The following is a 22,927-nucleotide window of genomic DNA, read 5'->3' on the forward strand; positions in this document are numbered from 1 at the left end:
AATTTTGCCTTTTTTGCATACATTTTCCAGTTAAAGATCCCTGCTTATGCAAACAAACCCTTAGCATTTCTTATTTTTGTAACTAAAATGCCTTAATCTGACTGGGAGGTAAAGGAGAAGCAGCCTGAAACTTGAAGGACAGAAAAGGATAATATTAATGCAAAGAGATGACTCACATCACTATTATTATTATTATTATTATTATTATTATTATTCAAACAACCTGATTTTGTATCCCCGAAGACAAAATCTGTGTAAGTGCAATCGACCTTGGGTAAGATAAGTTTGAGGACTGAAAAATAAGGATTTTTAGGTTTGCAATACAGTGGAACCTTGGTTAGCATCCTCCCCCGGTTAGCATGTTTTTTGGTTAATGTAAAAAAAAATGTACACCAAAATTTTGCCTTTTTTATGTACATTTTCCAGTTAAAGATCCTTACTTATGCAAACAAACCCTTAGCATTTATTATTTTTGTAGCTAAAACGGCTAAAAAAAAGTCAAACCTAAAGTAAATATGAAGCTGTCCTTGAACTACTTGGAGTAGTAGTAGCATGTTTGGGGCTTTTTTGAAAGTTAACAACCTGATTTTGTATCCTCAAAAGACAAAATCTGTGTAAGTGCAATTGACCTTGAGTAACATAAAATTGAATACTGAAAAAGATGGATTTTTAGGTTCGCAATACAGTGGAACCTTGGTTAGCATCCGCCCTGGTTAGCATGTTTTTCGGTTAATGTAAAAAAAATGTACACCAAAATTTTGCCTTTTTTATGTACATTTTCCAGTTAAAGATCCTTACTTATGCAAACAAACCCTTAGCATTTATTATTTTTGTAGCTAAAACGGCTAAAAAAAGTCAAACCTAAAGTAAATATGAAGCTGTCCTTGAACTAATTGGAGTAGTAGTAGCATGTTTTGGGGATTTTCTGAAGGTTAACAACTTGATTTTGTATCCTCAAAAGACAAAATCTATGTAAGTGCAATCGACCTTGAGTATCACAATTTTGAATACTGAAAAAGATGGATTTTTAGGTTTGCAATACAGTGGAACCTTGGTTAGCATCCTCCCCGGTTAGCATGTTTTTTGGTTAATGTAAAAAAAATGTACACAAAAATGTTGCCTTTTTTGCGAACATTTTCCACTTAAAGGTCCCTGCTTATGCAAATAAATCCCTTAGCATTTTTTTATTTTTTTTTGTGGCTAAAACGCCTAAGAAAGTTACACCTTAAGTAAATGTGAAGCTGTCCGTGAACTACCTTGGTTAGCATCCTCCCTGGTTAGCATGTTTTTCGGTTAATGTAAAAAAATGTACACCAAAATTTTGCCTTTTTTGAGTACGTTTTCCAGTAAAAGATCCCTGCTTATGCAAACAAATCCCTTAGCATTTTTTTTTTTTTTGTAGCTAAAACGCCCAAGGAAGTTACACCATAAGTAAATGTGAAGCTGTCCTTGAACTACCTTGGTTAGCATCCTCCCTGGTTAGCATGTTTTTTGGTTAATGTAAAAAAAAAAAATGTACACCAAAATTTTGCCTTTTTTGCGAACATTTTCCAGTTAAAGATCCCTGCTTATGCAAACAAATCCCTTAGAATTTTTAGATTTTTTTTGTGGCTAAAACGCCTAAGAAAGTTAAACCTTAAGTAAATGTGAAGCTGTCCTTGAACTACCTTGGTTAGCATCCTCCCTGGTTAGCATGTTTTTTGCTTAATGTAAAAAAATGTACACTAAAATTTTGCCTTTTTTGCGAACATTTTCCAGTTAAAGATCCCTGCTTATGCAAACAAATCCCTTAGCATTTTTAAAAAAATTTTTGGTGGCTAAAACGCCTAAGAAAGTTACACCTTAAGTAAATGTAAAGCTGTCCTTGAACTACCTTGGTTAGCATCCTACCTGGTTAGCGTGTTTTTCCTGCTTGATCGTATCTCAAGGCTATTACCCAACACATTGCAAACAATTGCCATTTAATTGACTGTGGATGTCCCCGTCAGAAGCAATACAACAAGTAATCGGTCGCTTTATTTATGTCTCTAAAGGATCAGACATAATGACCCTTGACCCTTCACCCCTGTTTTGTCTCTGCCTCCATCTTCGCTTCATCTAATCTGCCTCTCTCTTTTAAAGGCAGGTGGTGCATTTAAGTGTTTATACAGGGGATTTCACCCTCTAATTATACGCCGACTATGAATCCAAATTATGTTTTTGCAGAAGACTCATTGTTTGCAACATGTAGTACCTCACACTGACTTTAAATGTGAAAGCAAAGAAGAGGTCGTCTTTGTTGTAGTAGCAGACTGCTTTGTGGTTAATATTACAAGGGGCGACTCATCACTTTTTACTGGCAATGTTTATATCGTTTTTAATGGTGTGAACAGTCCACTGCTAGTCTTTGGAAAATAGATGGTACTTTCAGGCAAAAGTTTAATAAGATTTAAAACTACAACATTGGGTACATTTCTTGTAGTACAGTAAACCTCGGATATATCGGACTCGGATATATCGGAAATTCGCTCACAACGGACAGATAAAAAAGAACCAATTTTTCTGTAATGCATTTCCAATAAAAATTCATTGCATATATCGGATTTTTTATAACGGATTTCGCCTATTTCGGACAAAATCTCCAGTCCCGTTCCAATGCATTTCCATTAAATTTCCCTCGCATATATCGGATGGCCGCATCGTTATGCTAATCTTGTTGATGTCACTGGCTATTGTCTTTCTCCTGGCTCCAGATTTAGGACAAATATAAAAGTGAGTGACGTCAATAATACTAGCACAGCAGTGAATGAGATCTTAACCTCACTATTGGAAATAACGTAGGCCTGACGGGCGTAACAGGGCCTAGCTTAATTAACAATTTGTTATGCTTAGAGTCCAATAAAGTTAAATTCTCATTACCTTACGTCTCTTTTCATTGCCCAGTCCAGGTACATTGGAAACATAGTCAAGGAAGTGCCTTTTTATAACAGATAAAATCCGATTTACGCATATACCGGATATAAATCCGATATATGCGTAAAACTGACATTTTCCGGTATACGCATATAACGGATTTCGCTTATATCGGACAAAACCAGTGGGAACAATTGAATCCGATATATCCGAGGTTTACTGTATTACTAGTTTGAAGGGCAATTATTAATTTTTTTCAACTTTTCTGACCTATAAATGTTTGAATGTAGTATTCTCGTGTTAACAGTTTTTTTGGACTTCCTTATATGGGTTGCACATTGCTAGCATTCAGTAAACATGGAGCTAGTATGTATCCAGAAGTCCTAGGGAGCATTTGGGAGTGTGACCAGTCACAGCGGAGTGGCCGTGCCTGTAGGCGGGTCATGGATGGAATAAATTACACAGACCGTTTGGGTCTTAATCTTTACGGTTATTGCGTTTAGCTGCTCTACAGGAGTCCACAACTCAATACAATACAAATTGCTCTCTTTATAACTCATTAGTTTTTTCCCCATATAGTTTATTCTGGTAAATGACAACCTAATTTGTTTATTATTTTTTTTACAGTTTTATGTGCCCTCATATGTTTGTTGTTTTTGGATATCATCGGAGGTTGCTATTTATAACCTAGCTTCCACCTCTGTTTCCTCTAAGGATGCTGATTGGCCGGCTCAATTTTGAATTAACCTAAATAGTATTATTGTAAAGGTTTTGTGTTCTATTATTCCAGTTTCCGAACATTCCAAGTTCTGTTTTAGTTTGCTTTTGAGCATCCCCTTGAGCATCGCCATGACCCTAAAGAAAGACTGGACTAGATGAGTAAAGGGTCACAATGGTCAGCCAAATTCCAGCATCCCGTCAAGCCCTGAGGCTGCATATAGATAGACGCTTATTTAGTTATTTCTTCCTCTCTGGCTCATCTGTCTGTGCCCTATGACCCCTAAGTGTTGACCTTTTGACCCCTCTGCATACATAAATATATAGAAAGTGACAGACATGCCACAGGTTAACCTGAGGGACTGCAGGTGAGTCCAGAACATGACGGTATTCATTTTAATGTGAAAAGACGTCAGCACTTTCAACCAACCAAGACGACTTCCGAGCACAGTGGCCCGTTCTAGTCTTTCCATTTTGCCATGAATCCCCAAACCACACGCCTACACGGTTTTCCCAGTTTTGAGCCACATGAAATGAGTTTGAATCACACCGCCCAGGGCGAGATGAACCCCGTCTTTCCCTCCTCCAGCTTCCTTTTAGGTCAACATGTTGCCGCATGTCCGGGTGGGCCAATTGCCCCATTACTCATGCACTACTGTTATCTTAAGAGGCCATTAAGGACAGTTTTTGTTGTCACCTTGAAATAAGAGAAATTAAATAGTTCAATATATTACACTACATGAACAAATCTTACCTCCAAACTGGATTATTGTGCTCTTTATACACTCAACACTCAACTTTTGTCCAAGATAATAATGTACACATTGAAAGGGTGAAGGAAAATTAATTTCTGGGGATCACAATAGATGAAAATATGAGCTGTAAACCTCATATTACAAATATACAACATAAGGTGGCCACAAATATTTCAATATTGAACAAAGCTAAATTTGTTCTCAATCAGAAATCACTCCACACTCTCTGGTTCTACCATATCTTACTTATTGTGTGGAAATATGGGCTAATAACTATAAAAGCAATCTTCACTCGGTAAATGTACTGCAAAAAAGGCCAGTAAGGATAATTCATAATGCCGCCTACAGAGAACATACTAACTCCTTCTTTCTAAAATCACAAATGCTTCAACTTGCTGATATAGTTCATCTTCAAACAGCTAAAATAATGCATAACGCTAAAAATAACCAATTAGCTAAAAATGTCATCCAATACAAGAGAGGAGAAATATGATCTCAGGGAAGAACTACATTACATAATAAACAAAATAAAACTAAATTAAACAAAATAAAATTTAATAAAATTAAAATAAAAAAAATACAATTTAAAAATTATATTAGGAAAGCAGGAAGTGAACAAATGTAACAGTTACTGATTGTAAAAGTACCAGATGGAGGGGTAGGATTTAATAAGCTTTGCTTCTTCCTACTCCTTTTGGACATGTGGAACTGTGAACTGATTATGTGATGCATTCAATTGTAATTTGGTGCATGTTCAAATGAAATTAAACCCAAGTCCACCCATGGAGGGTTCAATCCACCAAGGAAGGTTCTTGGGGTTCACTCATGTCGACAGGCATTTTATTAGCAAATTCAGCAACAAGGTAGAACCTCTTACAAGGCTTATACTTATACTACCCGTCAAATTGTTTGAATCCCCCAATTTTTCCAATATATTTTTTTTAATTTAAGTCCTTCAAGTCCAATGAATAGCTATCAACCATCTCTGTTTCTCTCCCAGGAAGCTGATGTGTATTGTCCGTCCATCCACCTTCATCGTGTATTGAGGACTTGACACCCGTAATCGGCAACTGGCAGACCGTCACGGGCTTCTAGCTCCATCCCACCAACATGGGCAAGAGGTATGTCTTTTCTCGCGGGATTTACCTTTGGCTGGTGTGTCTACAAAAATGACTGAGATTTCTATTATCACTTAGAGAATTTTAATTTCATTCTCTCTATCAAAATCCACGCCATCTTTTGTATGCACATGAAGATATCCTTTCTGCTATTACCAAACAGATTTACAGATTTATTTATTTATTTTAATATTTAATATTTAATATTTAATATTTAATATTTAATATTTAATATTTAATATTTATTATTTATTATTTATTATTTATTATTTATTTATTATTTATTATTTATTATTTATTATTTATTATTTATTATTTATTATTTATTATTTATTATTTATTATTTATTATTTATTATTTAATAATTATTTTATATATATGTATATTTTTAATTTATTTATAGTCATTTATGTATAAGTTAAACAGTTTGGGCTCCAGTATTGACCCTTGGGGTACGCCACTTAATTTAAACCTGTAGATGTAAATTCTCCTAGTTTCACATATTTTCCAAGTTCAAGACCAATACTTTGTTCATTAAGATATTGTGATTAATTGTTGCGAATACTTTTGGTGAATCCATAAATACTACAGCTGCATGCGTTGGTAATTTCCTTTGTTATTTCCGTTGGTCCCATGGAAGTAGAAATGTTAGCTTGTTGGCTGTCGGTGATTAATTCATTCTCAATTATGACATATGTAACCTGCTTTTTCAATTATTTTGTTATTTTCGATTATTTTCGATTGGTACTGCTTTAGCTATTTTCATTTAGTTTGGAAATATATAATTATGACATGAAAAATGAGTAATGTACATCAATGGTTAATAATTTGTGATTATTTTGTTATGTTTACTGCTGCTTTTATTGCTGAGAAAGAGCAGATTGCAGAATAGAGCCTTTATTTGTTATGCAGACTTGATTTAGTACTTCATAAAGTAGTTTATTCAATAAGATTATTATTCAACATTTGAAAAATACTTGAATGTTTTGACATTTCTGTTAAATAATATATAATTATTGACTTATTGCTAAACTGGTGAGGCTGAAAGGTTGCTGAGACCTCCTGTTCTTCTCTATGAACCTCATGAAGGCGTAACCGATACCAAACAAAACATCCCATTTTTACCGTTCTGAGTCATTTCAATCATGCATGTTAAAATGGCCTCCTTTGTAGTCTGTGTGGTCTGTAAAGAAACAAACTATTTGACCCCACGCTCCAGATCGCTCCTGAACATCGCACACCTATACTGCCTTCTCTTTAGCAGCCATTGTCTCCTGCAGCCTCAGCTTTCACCTCCTTTTTTTTTTTGCTATTTGACCCTGGTTTCTGGTCTGCTTGGTTTCCTTTCCAAACAATCTGGGCTGATTCTTTATGTTGACTTTCTGAAAGGAAACTTTCGCTCTTGTTCAAGTTTGTCTGAGTCAGTCGGTGTGTGTTTGTATGTTTGTATGATACATTGTTAGGGAAGTGAACCAGCTGTCATTTTAGTAAATAAAACTAAAATAATTCAACTAAATAACAGGTACAAAAAAACCAATACACGGACAGTTCCATCACCGTGTCTGAGGTATCTGGGGGGGACGATTCGCTCGGAATCATCTATTCCAGGGTGCTCGTGGGAAGGGTACGACCGTTGGTTTAACCTTTGCTACAAGAGTTTCAATGCGGTTTTCGTCCCAACACTGGAACTCTGGACTACACCCTCATGAGGATGCATCAACTGGTCTATATGTTCTTTATGGACTTGGAAAATATATCCTTTGGGGGGCGGGGGGTGCTCCGGGAGTACGGGATTGGTGCCATTCAGTCTTTGTACAACCGGAGCAGGAACAAAAAAAACCTTAAACTGTATTATGGAAAGCAGGAAGTGAACAAATGTAACAGTTACTGATTGTAAAAGTACCAGATGGAGGGGTAGGATTTAATAAGCTTTGCTTCTTCCTACTCCTTTTGGACATGTGGAACTGTGAACTGATTTTGTGATGCATTCAATTGTAATCCGATGCATGTTCAAATGAAATAAAACCATTACCATTACCAAGATCCATCAGTGAGGCCTTCTCCAAGAGCAGTCGTGATAAAGCAAAACAGATCATGGGGCTGCCTGCCAATCACTGATGACTGTGGGCAGCCAGCGACCTCAGAAATGTCAAAAATTCAAACAGTAGTCTTCAGATTTCCAAAGAGAGCCAGCGCCTGCTTTTTGAAACCTAATAACTTAATAGCCTATGAGTGGAGAAGACTGTGTAAACACTCGCAGCAGCCCTGAGGGCCAAATTACCTTCTTATTACATACGTCGTGTTTGCAAAATAATCCTTAAGCTTCACTCAAGTCTGTTTTGCATGTGAGAGTCAAGTCAATACATGACTTTTATTCAACGGTGTGTCTTGGCAGTAATACACAGGAAGCTGCGGGATTTGACATCATTACCTTTCAAAGTGTTCACGCTAATAGTAAGAACACTGAAAACGTGCCTCTAAAATCAGATTAATTTGATTAATGACAGATGAATTTGACCGCTGCACGGTGGTCGAGTGGTTAGCACAGACCTCACAGCTAGGAGACCAGGGTTCAATTCCACCCTCGGCCATCTCTGTGTGGAGTTTGCATGTTCTCCCTGTGCATGCGTGGGTTTTCTTCGGTTACTCCGGTTTCCTCCCACATTCCAAAAACATGCTAGGTTAATTAGCGACTCCAAATTGTCCATAGGTATGAATGTGAGTGTGAATGGTTGTTTGTCTATATGTGCCCTGTGATTGGCTGGCCACCAGTCCAGGGTGTACCCCGCCTCTCGCCCGAAGACAGCTGGGATAGGCTCCAGCATCTACTTTTAAAGCCGCATTGAAAGCGAAGCAACCCCTAAGTGGGCAAACATGTCTTCACCTCCTTCTATGCTGATTTCATGACATGTAATCTTTAATTTATAATAGCAACTCTGCAAATAGAGACGTGGCCTTGAGTGTGGATGCAAGAGAGTGCATCATTCAAGCTGCCTGAATGACAAATAGGATTACATAAAAAAAGAGTTAGGAGGGTTTAGAAAATATTAAAAAAAACAAAAAAACACCTCCCCACCCATGAGCGCTGCCGTCATAAATGGCTGGAAGGATTCCAGTGGCGTCACAGATTGACATGACATGACTAAATCAACTACTGTATTTTCATTTGTGTCCACTAGATTTATTACATAACATATCTCTCACCAACCACACCCTACCTTTTATTTTTTTTGTACTGTCTTTAAAACAAACCACATTTGATCAGGAAAATGTGAGACAAAAGGTTGGAAATTCCCTTCAAGTCATCACACATCTGCTCAAATAGTAAAATGGCTCACAAGACAATGTGAGCAAATGGAAAGGCACATTAAATGGAGAGGGAGGGTGACAACTGCGGAACACATTGACCGTAAAAAAACACCAGAGTGACCATAAGGAAACACTTCAACGAAAAGATCTTTACCATTATTCTATTAAAGTGCTCTTGGCACCAAAACTGTGAAAAATAACACTGAAAGACATATTTCCTGTGGTAGATGTGTGCTCAAATGTTTAAATCATTTTTAATTTATTTTTTAATAACTTAATAAAAAAATATTTTTTTTTAAATTTAAGTTTTAATAAATTAATTTAAAAAATGTCATAAATATTTTGTAATTTAAGTTTTAATAAATTAATTTCAAAAAATTAATAAATATCTTTTAATTAAGTTTTAATAAATTAATTTTAAAAATGTCATAAATATTTTGTAATTTTAGTTTTAATAAATTAATTTAAAAAATGCCATAAATATTTTGTAATTTTAGTTTTAATAAATTAATTTTAAAATGCCATAAATATTTTGTAATTTTAGTTTCAATAAATTAATTAAAGAAATGTCATAAATATTTTGTAATTTTAGTTTTAATAAATTAATTAAAAACATTAATAAACATTTTTAAATTAAAGTTTTAATTAATTAATTAAAAACATTAATAAATCGTTTTTAATTAAAGTTCTAATTAATTAATTAAAAACATTAAATGTTTTTATTTTTTATTAATACTAGTTAATAGTCTCTTCTTCTTGCACTCCTTCCACCTTGTGGACCCTTTTTTCAGGTTAAAACTGCACCAAACGTGATCTCTTCTATTGTGGAGTTGCATCATTACCTCTTTTTGCCACTCCCACAAAGAAATGTAAATAAAAGACGCATAAATATGTCTTTGCTAGTTAGCCTTTTTGTTAGATAGCCTATTAAAAAAATGTGTAAACAAGAGGACAGAAGAAGCGAAGCATGTGAGATCATGTCTGCAGTGTTTGCCACACTTTTAACAAGTGGCCTATAAAAAGTCAAGTGTGGACTCACACGCGGAAAAGACAAACAACAGCATGGAAATTGGAAGAATAGGAAAGAGGAAAATAAAGGCAGCAATGAGCAGTAGGGAGGACAACATTTGGATTATTATGGTATTATAAAAAACAAAAAAAACATTTATTGGACGATACTCCTCTTACCAGTTATTAGTGATAACCACCACCTTGCATAATGGCAATACACAAATCGATATAAGACTCAGTGGGATGATTGCAGAAATGGAACGATGTGTAATAAAGTGATAAAAACAATATGATAACATGCCAGCTTTTTATGGGCGTGTTTTGTAACCACAAATGTTATAATAATAAGGACCGCCTTTTCATGATAGGCCGAGCACAAAAACATTTTATGCTAAAAAATAAAGACATGAGCTGCACGGTGAGCGAGTGGTTAGCCTCACAACTAGGAGACCCGAGTTCAATTCCCTCTGTGTGGAGTTTGCATGTTCTCCCCGTTTTTCTCTGGGTACTCCGGTTTCCTCCCACATTCCAAAAACATGCTAGGTTAATTGGCGACTCCAAATTGTCCATAGGTATGAATGTGAGTGTGAATGGTTGTTTGTCTATATGTGCCCTGTGATTGGCTGGCCACCAGTCCAGGGTGTGCCTCGTATCTCGGCTGAAGACAGCTGGGATAGGCTCCAGCATACCGGGAATATGAAATAGGGGATAGTTTGTCGATATGTGCTCTGATGTACCCCACGTCTTGCCCAATGGATTGATTATTAGAGCCCTCCAGAGATGAAATAACACCCCTATAGTGATCTCTATCTTGGTATTACCCAATATAATAGACTCACATGTTACTATTGTGAGAGTTTGTTGGTTGTTTGTTCTGCGATTGGCTGGCGACCAGTCCAGGGTGTACCCCGCCTCTCGCCCGAAGACAGCGACCCTAGTGAGGATAAGCGGTAGAAAATGAATTAATGAATAAACAAATGAGGGTGGATGTTAGTTTGTCTGGTATGAGTCCAAGGCAATAGTTTCACCTGGGGCTGTTCCAGTCCACTTGAATCGGTGCCAAGTGGGGCACTGACTTTCCAGATTCAACAGAATCATTTTTTTAAAGGGCTAGAAACCAATGTGGTGTAAACATGCTAAGAGGTTTTATGTAAAACAGCTTGCATATCAGTTTAAGTTCTTTTCTTGTTTATTTTCTGATGATGTTTTGCTTTTGAGGCAAATACAACAATAACACATCAGTAGTATTTTTCTGCATTTTTACTGATAACTGTAAGATTAGGTACTTCTACAAGTAGTAATCGTAACATTTGCACACTTTTCCATAATAAGAATAATGTCAAGTTCACGGTTTTGCGGCTGTGGAAGGTGTGTGCTACCAAGGTGTGTTCAGCTGTGTTTTTTGGAGTGAAAAGTTCAGTGAGAATGACAAATGGCTGGCAAAAAAAAAAAAAAAAAAATCCACAAAACCAACAGAACGTGCCAAAGCGTGTAAGGAGGTGACACCGTGGAAGAGGATTAGCTGCAGAGTTAAGGTCATCTGCTGAGAACAGCCCATTATTCAATATTTCTCCTTTTTGCTTCACATTCATCAATGTCAGTGTCTGTTTAAGCCTGCATGCAGGCCTTAGTGATTTCCGGCACTTCATTGGTAATTGCTTTGGCACTAACTTAGCTGCTGTAAATGCTGATTGTCCTTTAAGTGCTCATTTCCTTTGCAGACTTTTTACTAGAGTTTTTGTTACATTTCGCCAGCTCATTTTCACACCCGCACACCGGAAGGCAAGAGTCCGCGACGGAACTGCATTAAAACGCTTAATTCTGTTATAAAATGGACACACCTGCAGGAGAGTCGTAGAAAAAAACAGAGAAAAGGAAAATGGAAGCTAATAGAAGGAAGCACAGGTGCGTGTTTTTAACAGCCAGACCTGGAAAACCCCTCAAAATGATCACCAGGAAGCTAAGGGTGGCTATTTCAGCTGTCTTCAAAGCGAGAGGCGGGGTACACCCTGGACTGGTGGCCAGCCAATCACAGGGCACATATAGACAAACAACCATTCACACTCACATTCATACCTATGGACAATTTGGAGTGCAAACTCCACACAGAGATGGCCGAGGGTGGAATTGAACCCTGGTCTCCTAGCTGTGAGGTCTGTGCTAACCACTCAACCACAATGCAGCCCTAGAGGAGGAACATGGGAGAGTAAATTACATGGACTGTTTGAGCGTTTGAAGCAGGAAATCCAAGGAAAAACTACGGGGAGAGATGCAGAGTCTGGAAGATCTAAAAAGCTTTCTGTGCTGGTTATCATATGTAGATGGAGTCGCTAATTAACCTAGCATGTTTTTGGAATATGTGAGGAAACCGGAATACCCCCCAAAAACCCACGCATGCACGGGGAGAACATGCAAACTCCACACAGAGATGGCCGAGGGTGGAATTGAACCCTGGTGTCCTAGCTGTGAGGTCTGTGCGCTAACCACATTATTTTATTAGTTTAAAAGAACAGATTGTATCCAAATAAATAATGTTATAAGTCAAAAGATTGATGTAGTATTGTACGTTGGTCACTAGGTGTCAGTAATTGTTCAGGGAGACATGCACCAGTCCTGATCGAAGACCAACAGGGGTTTTATTGCAGGTTTGAATGAAAGACCAACTACCACCAACTTTAAATAACACCAACTACTGTTGCGGTCGTAATTAACCATGACAAGCTAAAACTCAAAACTGAACTTCCTGTCTTCCACATTTTCAATTATTTTTAATTATTTTTTAAATATTTGTAATTAATTTTAATTAATTTTAATTAATTTTAATTAATTTTAATTAGTTTTTAATTAATTTTTTAATTATTTTTAAATTAATTTTAATTAATTTTAATTAATTTTAATTAATTTTAATTAATTTTAATTAATTTTTTGCTTTTATTGTTTTTAGTTATTTTTTAATTGTTTTTAATTGTTTTTAATTGTTTTTAATTGTTTTTAATTGTTTTTAATTATTTTTAATTATTTTCAATTTTTTAAAAAAATATATTTAAATTAAAAAAAATATTTTACATTTTTGTATATCTTTTTCCACATTTACTGTGACACACCTTGAAAAATCAGTCAAAATCAGCAAAAATGAGATGAATTGGGATTTAATGAGTTTGCAGTGTGTATATGATGCCATTTGTATTTTAGGGCACAAGAGTTAACTCGGATTAACTAAAAAATATAGCTACAATTTTATTCTTATTTGCTCCAAAAGGCTACATCCAGCATAGTGTAAATACGCCATTAATGAACCCAAATGCCCAAACTAACTGATGTCATTTTTCATGAGAATCTGAGCTATGCGAAGCAGTGACATCACCGGCAGCCACGAGTGCTTTTATTCACACGTTTTCTATCTTTGCTCCGCTATCATCCTCTTCTGTCACGCACACACAGTCCCTGCATTAAGTATAGAGGAAGCCAACCAATGTCAACAATGGCCGAGAGAACTTGTGTTGTCATGTCAAGTGAGCTCATCCTTCCTGTGAACCTCTTTCTACACCGCTGATATCATCTGGTGGTAAACAAGCGGCACTAAGACTAAGTGACCTCCAAGTGACCGCTAGAACAAATTCAGTGGGCGGGTCTGAAAAGCAGGAGGAAGTCCTGTCATTTCTGGACAACATAGACTGTCACAGCTTGAACAGGAGGTCATCTTGCACAATAGCTAATGACGTGTGATAATGACAGTTTTACAGCATTTCAGCACCACCCACTTACTGGATATTCAGGATGTTGTTTTTGTCTGTTATTAAGCCAGTATTATCATGAAAAAACTACACTTGCTCTGATTTCAATGAAACTTAGAGGATAGGTTGAACTTGTGGTAAACAACTCTATTATTGACTTATTATGGTATGAACATGCATCAGATTACAATTGAATGCATCCCATAATCAGTTCACAGTTCCACATGTCCAAAAGGAGTAGGAAGAAGCAAAGCTTATTAAATCCTACCCCTCCATCTGGTACTTTTACAATCAGTAACTGTTACATTTGTTCACTTCCTGCTTTCATAATTTAATTTAATTTAATTTAATGTAATTTATTTTATTTTATTTTATTTTATTTTATTTTAATTTTATGTAATTTTATGTAATGTAATGTAATGTAATGTAATTTAATTTCTGTGTATACAGTATGCTGGAGCCTATCCCAGCTGACCCTAGACTGGTCGGCGAGCTAACCAGTTAGCCTCAAATTGAGTTCTTTTAAACCGATGAAGCCAAAAATATACCACTTCCACACAGAATGGGAGGATAACAGAGAATGGGAGGTGATGTCATGTAACATTTTAATGTTTTGTGTTATTACTGCCACCTAGTGACCAGAATACTACATATCATATTTCAATATGTTTTGACTAATAATAGACCGTTATTGACCACAAAACTGCAATTATTTATAAATGAATTATTTCCGAAAATTATCGATGAAAATCTTAAGACCAGTTGAAAAATATGTAGGATTTACCTTATGCAAATTTGGATCTAATATACTGAAAACCTCATTAAGATCCAAATGTGCAAAATTCATAATTAGTAATTTTTTTAGTAATTTTTGACTATATTGTGAGGGAGCGACAATCGGTACCAGTACACAACTTGGGTATGTTGTACCTTAAATATATATAAATAAGCAAAACAACAAGTACTCCATGAAGTCCTGAGTACTATTGCCACATACATTACATACATACATACTTCTATTTATTGCACATATTTTTGGGGGGGGTCTGGTATTTTTTTGACTTGATATATGACCGCATTGTGAACAAGTTATGTTTTTTAAAGAAATATGGGAAGCTAAAAATGTATTTAATATGACTTCCCAATGTGCTCCTCATTTAAAGCTCATTTCATGTTCAAACTCCACATTGACTTTTCTATTCTGCTTCCAATGCGGAGGGAGGGTGCACGTCCTCATCATGCATGTGTCTCGTATTAAACCCAACACCATGGTGCCATGGAGCGGATTTCATTCCTATAATGTACCATATTTCTGTGGTAGTCCATTTTCTGACTGCTTAACAAGAACCAGGCTTGACAAAAAACGCCTCCTGCTGCTTTAATGAGCCCCAGGCAAAAAAAAAAAAAAAAAAAACGCCACCGGTTCATAATAATGTCATACTCATGCTAGCTTTCCAGTCTCAATATGTTAGGTTCATCACGTTAGTACTGACTGTGTGTACTCAGCGCCACCCTCATGCTTCCTTAACTGTAAACACCCCATGTTAAAGGATTTTTCACCAATTTTTATGAAGTATTTGAGGTCTAGAATGTCGCCTCGATGCTGGAATTCAGACTGGGAAGATGCTTTACTGTGTGTCTGTAGCTTTAATGTTAATGAGCTGTGTTTTTCCATCCAGTGTGTGTCGCTAAAAAGCACTACTTTATCCACATTTACTATATATAAATGCCTTATACTGATTTAAATGATTAAATATACACTCCCACGTATGAAGATGACTTATAGAGAAAAATGTAAAAGTGTAAAGTTGACTATGGAGGTGTTATTTCATGTCTACAGGGCTCTAATAATGTTAAAAAATTCATATTTACAAAGTTATAAACAGATTTTCTATGCTCCAACTATAAAACTATTCTGTTAATTCTATTACAGAAGACCTCTTATATTATATATTCAAGTTTTGTACTGAATTGTGGACAGAAAGCTTTCTAGATCTTCCAGACTCTGCATCTCTCCCCATAGTTTTTCCTTGGGTTTCCTGCTTCAAACGCTCAAACGGTTTATGTAATTTACTCTCCCGTGTTCCTCCTCTCGGGCTGCACGGTGGACGAGTGGTTAGTGCATAGACCTCACAGCTAGGAAACCACGGTTCAATTCCACCCTCGGCTATCTCTGTGTGGAGTTTGCATGTTCTCCCCCCGTGCATGCGTGGGTTTTCTCCGGGTACTCCGGTTTCCTCCCACATTCCAAAAACATGCTAGGTTAATTGGCGACTCCAAATTATCCATAGGTATGAATGTGAGTGTGAATGGTTGTTTGTCTATATGTGCCCTGTGATTGGCTGGCCACCAGTCCAGGGTGTACCCTGCCTTTTACCCGAAGACAGCTGGGATAAAATAAGATAAAATAAGCGGTAGAAAATTAATGAATGAATGTTCCTCATCTAGGTCCGCCTCTGCCAAGCCCACTCCGCTGTAATTGGTCAATAATAATAATAATAATAATAATAATAATAATACATTTTATTTGTATAGCGCTTTTCAAAATACTCAAAGACACTTTACAGAAAAATGGAGTTGAATAAAAGCAAGTAAACAGTGTAAAAGATACATTAAAATACAACATTCATTCGTTTATACACAGTTAAAACATAAAGTAAATGCTCCTGAGGACTTCCGCTCAGCTGCCGAAACCCTTTTTTGTCTGATTATTTACACAAAATAAACACAATTAGTACACTAAAATTGTTACTTACAGCTTGCCCTTCTGACGACCGAGTAAATTTGGCGGAGGAGCTTATTTTTTTTTCGTATAGACAGGGCATGCCCATCTAAATGGGGTCGGGCCAGATGTCTAGGTGTAAGGATTTTCTTTTTTAAAACTGTCTTCTCTCGAGAGTGGAGCAAACAAATGAGGCTGAGATCACTTCCAAATCTCTCTTGCTTCCTGTTGTTCTTTCTTTCATCCCCCCCTACCCCAATAAATACGCCCACTTATGTATTTGGTGCAATAAGACGGGTACCATGGATCCGTTTTGGCAAAGTTTTTATGGGGAGTATCTGGTGTTCATAATGGCAACGAGTGCTAACAATAGCGCTAGTCGTTCTCTCCGCCTCATCTCCATCTCGTCAATCTCTTATCTCCATTCTTTTGGCACCCGTTTACCGTCTTATCCCTTGAGCCCGCGTTCTCATCCCCCCTCATCCTCCAACTGAGCTCCATTCATCCTACCTTAGTCTTTACCCCATTTTCTCTGCATCCTTTCCCCCCCTGGGGAAAAAATCTCTTCATCATTCGTCTTCCTTTTGGATTTGAAGCAAGGGGCGGCAAATATGTTTTATCTTATGGTGTCCTTGTTACATTAGCAATTTGTTATTTCACTAATTTTCCCATATTCCAAAAACATGTTGGGTTAATTGTCGACTCTAAGTTGTCCATACGTATGAATGTACAGAAAATGTTAGAGATCTTCCAGAATCTGCACCTATTCAGCTCTTTGGATTTCCTGCTTCCTGCCAAAATGGTTAGTTTTAATTTATTCCACCCACAGCCCACCTCCAAACATGCCTAACTCCCTCGTTAGGAGGACTTCCGGTGTTGTTCTAATAGCTGCCTGTATAAACACACTATAATACTCCACAAAAAACACTTTTGTTCCATTAATTACATTAAAAAAACAGCTAGGACACTGATAAATTACTTCATGTTTGCTCTGAGAGTCCAACTGCATATTCACAAAACAGTCCCTGCTGTTGACAAATTAAAATATATATATTTTTGCTAGTAGGGAATCAGGAACTCTAATTACTTTTTCCATTGGAAATATTTCTTGGGAGCCAACTGGGCATGCCCATATAAGGACGTCTCAGTTGCAGTGACGTCATTTCAACTCAAATTCCTCATTTGGAAATGTAAACAAATGTAGCGTTCACTTCCATTGGAATAAACACTTCCTGGGAGCCATTGGTAACACCGTAAACAGAAAAATGTCATAGTCATTGTTTTTTTATTTATTTTTACTTTTGTTTAATTTTATTTAACTGTAGTTTTAATAGGCTGATGAATGTCCACATTCAGGGTGCAAAGACAGCCCAATTTTCAAAAGTAAAAAAGACGATAACAGAAGCAGACACAACTGAGAGCAGAGTGCCAAGAGTCAAGGACAGGACGCTGAGTGGAAACGAGGGAGGATGAGAGAGTGATGGCTAAACACAGACAAGAGAGGACAGCCAAGGACGGGACAAAGAAAAAAAAAGATGATAGCGCATAAGAAAATATACAAGAGAAACAATAAAAGACAAAGCTATCAGATGGAAGATGTAGTTACCATGTAAGCATCTTTGTATGCTATCATTGTGTTAGTGTAGGGGGGCGGGGCTTCCGTGGCGGAGACCCCTCTAAGGACATTTTGTTTTGTCTTTCTATTTATCAACACTTAAGTGTCCTTGGCTACCGTCTGAAAAACACTGATGAAAATCACATGGGGGGGGGGGGGGGGGCTGTATACCAGAAAAAACTGCTTTAAACAGGCTGCTTTATGGACGATTTACCACCAGAAATCACACACTAACATACAATTGCAATTAGATTTATTGTTTGAGCAACGCTATTGTGAAGCGCAGACTTACACGAAGGCCGCATTGAGAACAAAAGTGGGACAAAAATAGTGTAGCGTCATATTTGGCTTAGCCTGCTAAGCTAAATGCTCTATTTAACTTGAATTTGTTTGTATTTAAAGGGGACCTATTATGCTTTTTTTTTTTTTTTTTTTAGTACAATAACTATGGGACCTGGTGTTGCCATCATAGAATTGATGAAAAGCGGTCCACTAAGCTAAAGTTAATTTCCATTTAAGGACCGAAATAATACTAATTATTTTAAGCAACTAAATACTGGTTAATATTTTTCTTGAATATATCCATATTTGGTAAGGTGGGAAAGGTGTAAGCTGGCAGCGAGTTCCATAGATGGCATGCCCTTGGTACGTAAGAGGATTGGTGAAGATGTGTGCGAGACCTGGGGATAGTTACACAGTATGGATGTGCAGTAGAGGAGGATCTTGTTGTCCTCAAACTAGCAAACAAACACTTTTCTGACCTATAAATGTAGTTAGAATGTCGTATTCTCGTGTTAAACCATGCCAAAGTTTCAGATAGAACATTCTCCTCCCATTCTGTGTGGAAGTGGTGCATTTTATGTTATAAAAAATGAGTTTTTGTCACTCTTTTTCAAACCCCAATAGTTTAGAATACATAAATTGGACTCTTTTTGTTATTTAGATTTATTCAATTTATTCATTATTTATTAGCCCCCCCCCCCCTAAAAAAAAAACGCTACAACTTCCATCTCACAAAAGGCCCACAAATTCTGAAGGGACTTATTAGGGCTACATTTAGGAAAAAGAAATTATAGATTTTGACTTTTTCTCACAAAAGTAAATTTGTGAGATCTGTCAACATTTTTAATATATATATATTTTTTTTTATTAAAGGGGACCTATTATCTTTTTCAACTTTTCTGACCTATAAAAGTAGTTAGAATGTTGTATTCTCCTGTTAAACCATGCTAAAGTTTCAGATAGAACATTCTCCTCTCAGTCTGTGTAGAAGTGGTACATTTTAAGGCTTCTTAGTTTGTCATTGCACACTCATTTTGAACCCCCAAAAGTTTAGAATACATAAATTGGACTCTTTTTTTGTTGTTATTTATTCATTAATTATTATTATATTGAGAACACTAGGCTTGAAAGTAATTGGTTGGATAGTCCCCTCTGTACATGCACTAACACACCAAAGTACCTAAGACAGAGCGCATTGGTGTTGGTATAGTGTATTGGTATGTGTGCTCCTTTCCCACGGAGCGCTGCGAATGAATTTGGGCTGTTTGAGTGCCGGGGCTTATCTGTCCTTCGTGTCATAACACTCTTGTGTGAGTGGTATGTGTGGACAGCATTGATGCAAACCCTCCCAATGCGCACATATTACACGTGGATATAGAAATGACGCCTGTCTCAGGTTTTGGTTGACTTTTGTATCTGAAATAGGGAAAAAATATTTAAAACATGAGGGGAGACCCAATTCTCTCGTATTGATCAAATCCCCAATCATAGCCAGTCATCATTACCAAGTGAATATGGTAATGGTAATGGTTTAATTTCATTTGAACATGCATCAGATTACAATTGAATGCATCACATAATCAGTTCACAGTTCCACATGTCCAAAAGGAGTAGGAAGAAGCAAAGCTTATTAAATCCTACCCCTCCATCTGGTACTTTTACAATCAGTAACTGTTACATTTATTCACTTCCTGCTTTCCGGATATAATTTTTTTAATTGTTTTTTTTTAATTTAATTTAATTCACTACAATCAGTAACTGTTACATTTGTTCACTTCCTGCTTTCCTAGTATAATTTAAGTTTTTTGTTACTTAATTTAATTTAATTTGATTTTATTCACTACAATCAGTAACTGTTACAGTTGTTCACTTCCTGCTTTCCTAGTATAATTTAAGTTTTTTTGTTACTTAATTTAATTTAATTTAATTTAATTCACTACAATCAGTAACTGTTACATTTGTTCACTTCCTGCTTTCCTAGTATAATTTAAGTTTTTTTGTTACTTAATTTAATTTAATTTAATTTAATTGACTACAATCAGTAACTGTTACATTTGTTCACTTCCTGCTTTCCTAATATAATTTAAGGTTTTTTGTTACTTAATTTAATTTAATTTAATTTAATTCACTACAATCAGTTACTGTTACATTTGTTCACTTCCTGCTTTCCTAATATAATTTAAGGTTTTTTGTTATTTAATTTAATTTAATTTAATTTAATTTAATTTAATTTAATTTAATTTAATTTAATTTAATTTAATTTAATTTAATTTAATTTAATTTAATTTAATTTAATTTAATTTTTCTTGAATTGGCTCATTGTTGTTGTTTGACTTCCTTACTCAATCCACTGTATTTGTCCCTTACTGCCTTACCATCGCCAGAACCATCAACGGTTCTCAACAAAAGGTTGAGATGTCAACATGGCCCCGAAAGAGGTTACGCTTTGTGTGAAATTCTATGGATTTATGACATGTTTTTCCCTCATAAACTTGCTTGTTTTGTTGAAGCACGTTTAATGGTGGTGGAGGGTGTCTGGGACAGCCGGTAACAGACTTGTAAAGCGCAGGAAGAAGGTTCTTAGGTGGAGCTTAAAGTAAAAATGGCGGATAAAGGAGCGAGGAAGTAGATGTAACATATAATATATATAATATATAATTCTAATATCATTCCAGCAAAGTTCATTAAACTGATGATGCTGGCGTGGACAAGCTTGCTAAAATAACACTTTGACAGGAAGTGAAGATGGATGAGGTTTGAAGACTTAAGGGCGAAGTTGAGATACGGTAGCTCCTCGTCTCACTTTTTGGACCCTTAATCTCATTAGAGGGGCCCTGTAGTGTAAACAGAAATGGGAGTAAAGTACTGTGTTTAGTTTCTGCGGAACCTTGCAGGAAAGATCGGAAAAACTTCATTTTTGACTGAATTCTATGAAACTTGGTCATTATTAGGCATTTTTTTTAAATGTAGTCAATATTTTTCTATGGTTTCTGTTGTTGAATAAATTCCTAATCGAGGAGGAGAATGAAGGACTTGAATTGTTTTCTTGATTTCATTCCTCCTCATGCTGTGGACCAATGGTTCAGTTCTGGTATCCAGCTGACCTCCAGGCCTGGGAGAGTGGCCCAGAAGTCTCTGGCATTCACAGCAGAGCACAGGGAACACTTTGTCCTTTTTCCTCCTCGTTCTTTCCTGCTTTTTTTTTTTTTTTCACCAATTTTCTTTCATTTACTTTGTTAGCTTTTCATGGATCACGGTCTCCTACCTCATGGAGAGAGACTGAGACCTTTGACCTTTGTCAAGCATTGTATTGGCTCTTTTTATGAAGCGTCTAAGTGAGCTGGAAAAGGCACTCCGTCCATTCCAGCACGGAATACCACAAACGGTATGACACCAAATGACCTTCATAGATACATGATGCATTCAGGAACACTGTGAATAATCAATAAGAATATCTGAGTAGAAGAACAATTCAATTCAATTGCATGCGTGGGTTTTCTCTGGGTACTCCGGTTTCCTCCGACATTCCCAAAACATGCTAGGTTAATTAGCGACTCCAAATTGTCCATAAGTATAAATGTGAGTGTGAATGGTTGTTTGTCTATATGTGCCCTGTGATTGGCTGGCCACCAGTCCAGGGTGTACCCCGACTCTAGCTCAAAGACAGCTGGGATAGGATCCAGCACCCCGCGACCCTCGTGTCTGTGGTTTGATGAATTTATCGAAGTGTTCGGTGAGACACACAAGCACCATACCCGATTGCAGCAACAACAGGATTTTATTGCATGTTTGCTTGATCTCACAACACAAAATAATAATAATAATAATAATAATAACAACAACACAGACTACTGTAATCCACTCTGAACTAAAACTCTGAACCGCTGACATCACTTCCTGTCCTCCACACATTTACTGCAACACACATGAACTACTGTTGATTTTATATGAACATGTAATTAGCTCCTCCCTCCCCAAAACAGGATATATCCAGCTAAGAGCAATAATCCCCATCATAAGGGATACACATAAACGGTACACTACTCGAACCACACACACACACACACACACACACACACACACACACACATTGTGTAATGTCAGGTGGTTTAGTAATAGCAGCTAACTGGCCTTAATGAATGTAACACACCACATTCTTATCTCCTTACAAATACGCTACCTGCTCCTGTTTGCTCTTTTTGTGTGTTTAACTAACAGCAGACTTCTACAGCAGTTTCCTAAAACACTATATAATTATATATATATTTTTGTTTAACCTTGTAATAAACAAAACTGTGTTTATTTATCTGCCGAGAAGCTGAAGTGTCCTTTGAAGATTTAAACAGAATAATATATAAATATACATGAGGGTCTCTGCCGTGTCAGGGCTTTGGACAAACAGGAAGTAAGAAACAGGATCAGAATCCTCATAACATCAATCATTAATGTCTACGTGTGTGTGTGTGTGTGTGTGTGATGTCTACACTGACATATTTGACGGTATCATAACAGGCCTTTTTTAGTGTTACAGGTATGAAATATTTACCGTATATAAATAGGACTGCAGCCTTTGGATGAGCTTTTGTCTAGTGTGGGTTTTTGTCCACTAAGGTGTTCTAGTTGCCATGGTGTTTACACGCAAAACAACAACATATTCCTTAAAGGCATATTGTATAGTTGCATATTCAATCGTTTACCACAAGAGATTTCCCCTACTTATTATAGACAAAAATGTATTTTTATCTGCGGTTAAATGTGATTAATTGTGAGTT

Source organism: Doryrhamphus excisus, chromosome 10 (assembly GCF_030265055.1).
Source record: "Doryrhamphus excisus isolate RoL2022-K1 chromosome 10, RoL_Dexc_1.0, whole genome shotgun sequence".
NCBI classification, from domain to species: domain Eukaryota; kingdom Metazoa; phylum Chordata; class Actinopteri; order Syngnathiformes; family Syngnathidae; genus Doryrhamphus; species Doryrhamphus excisus.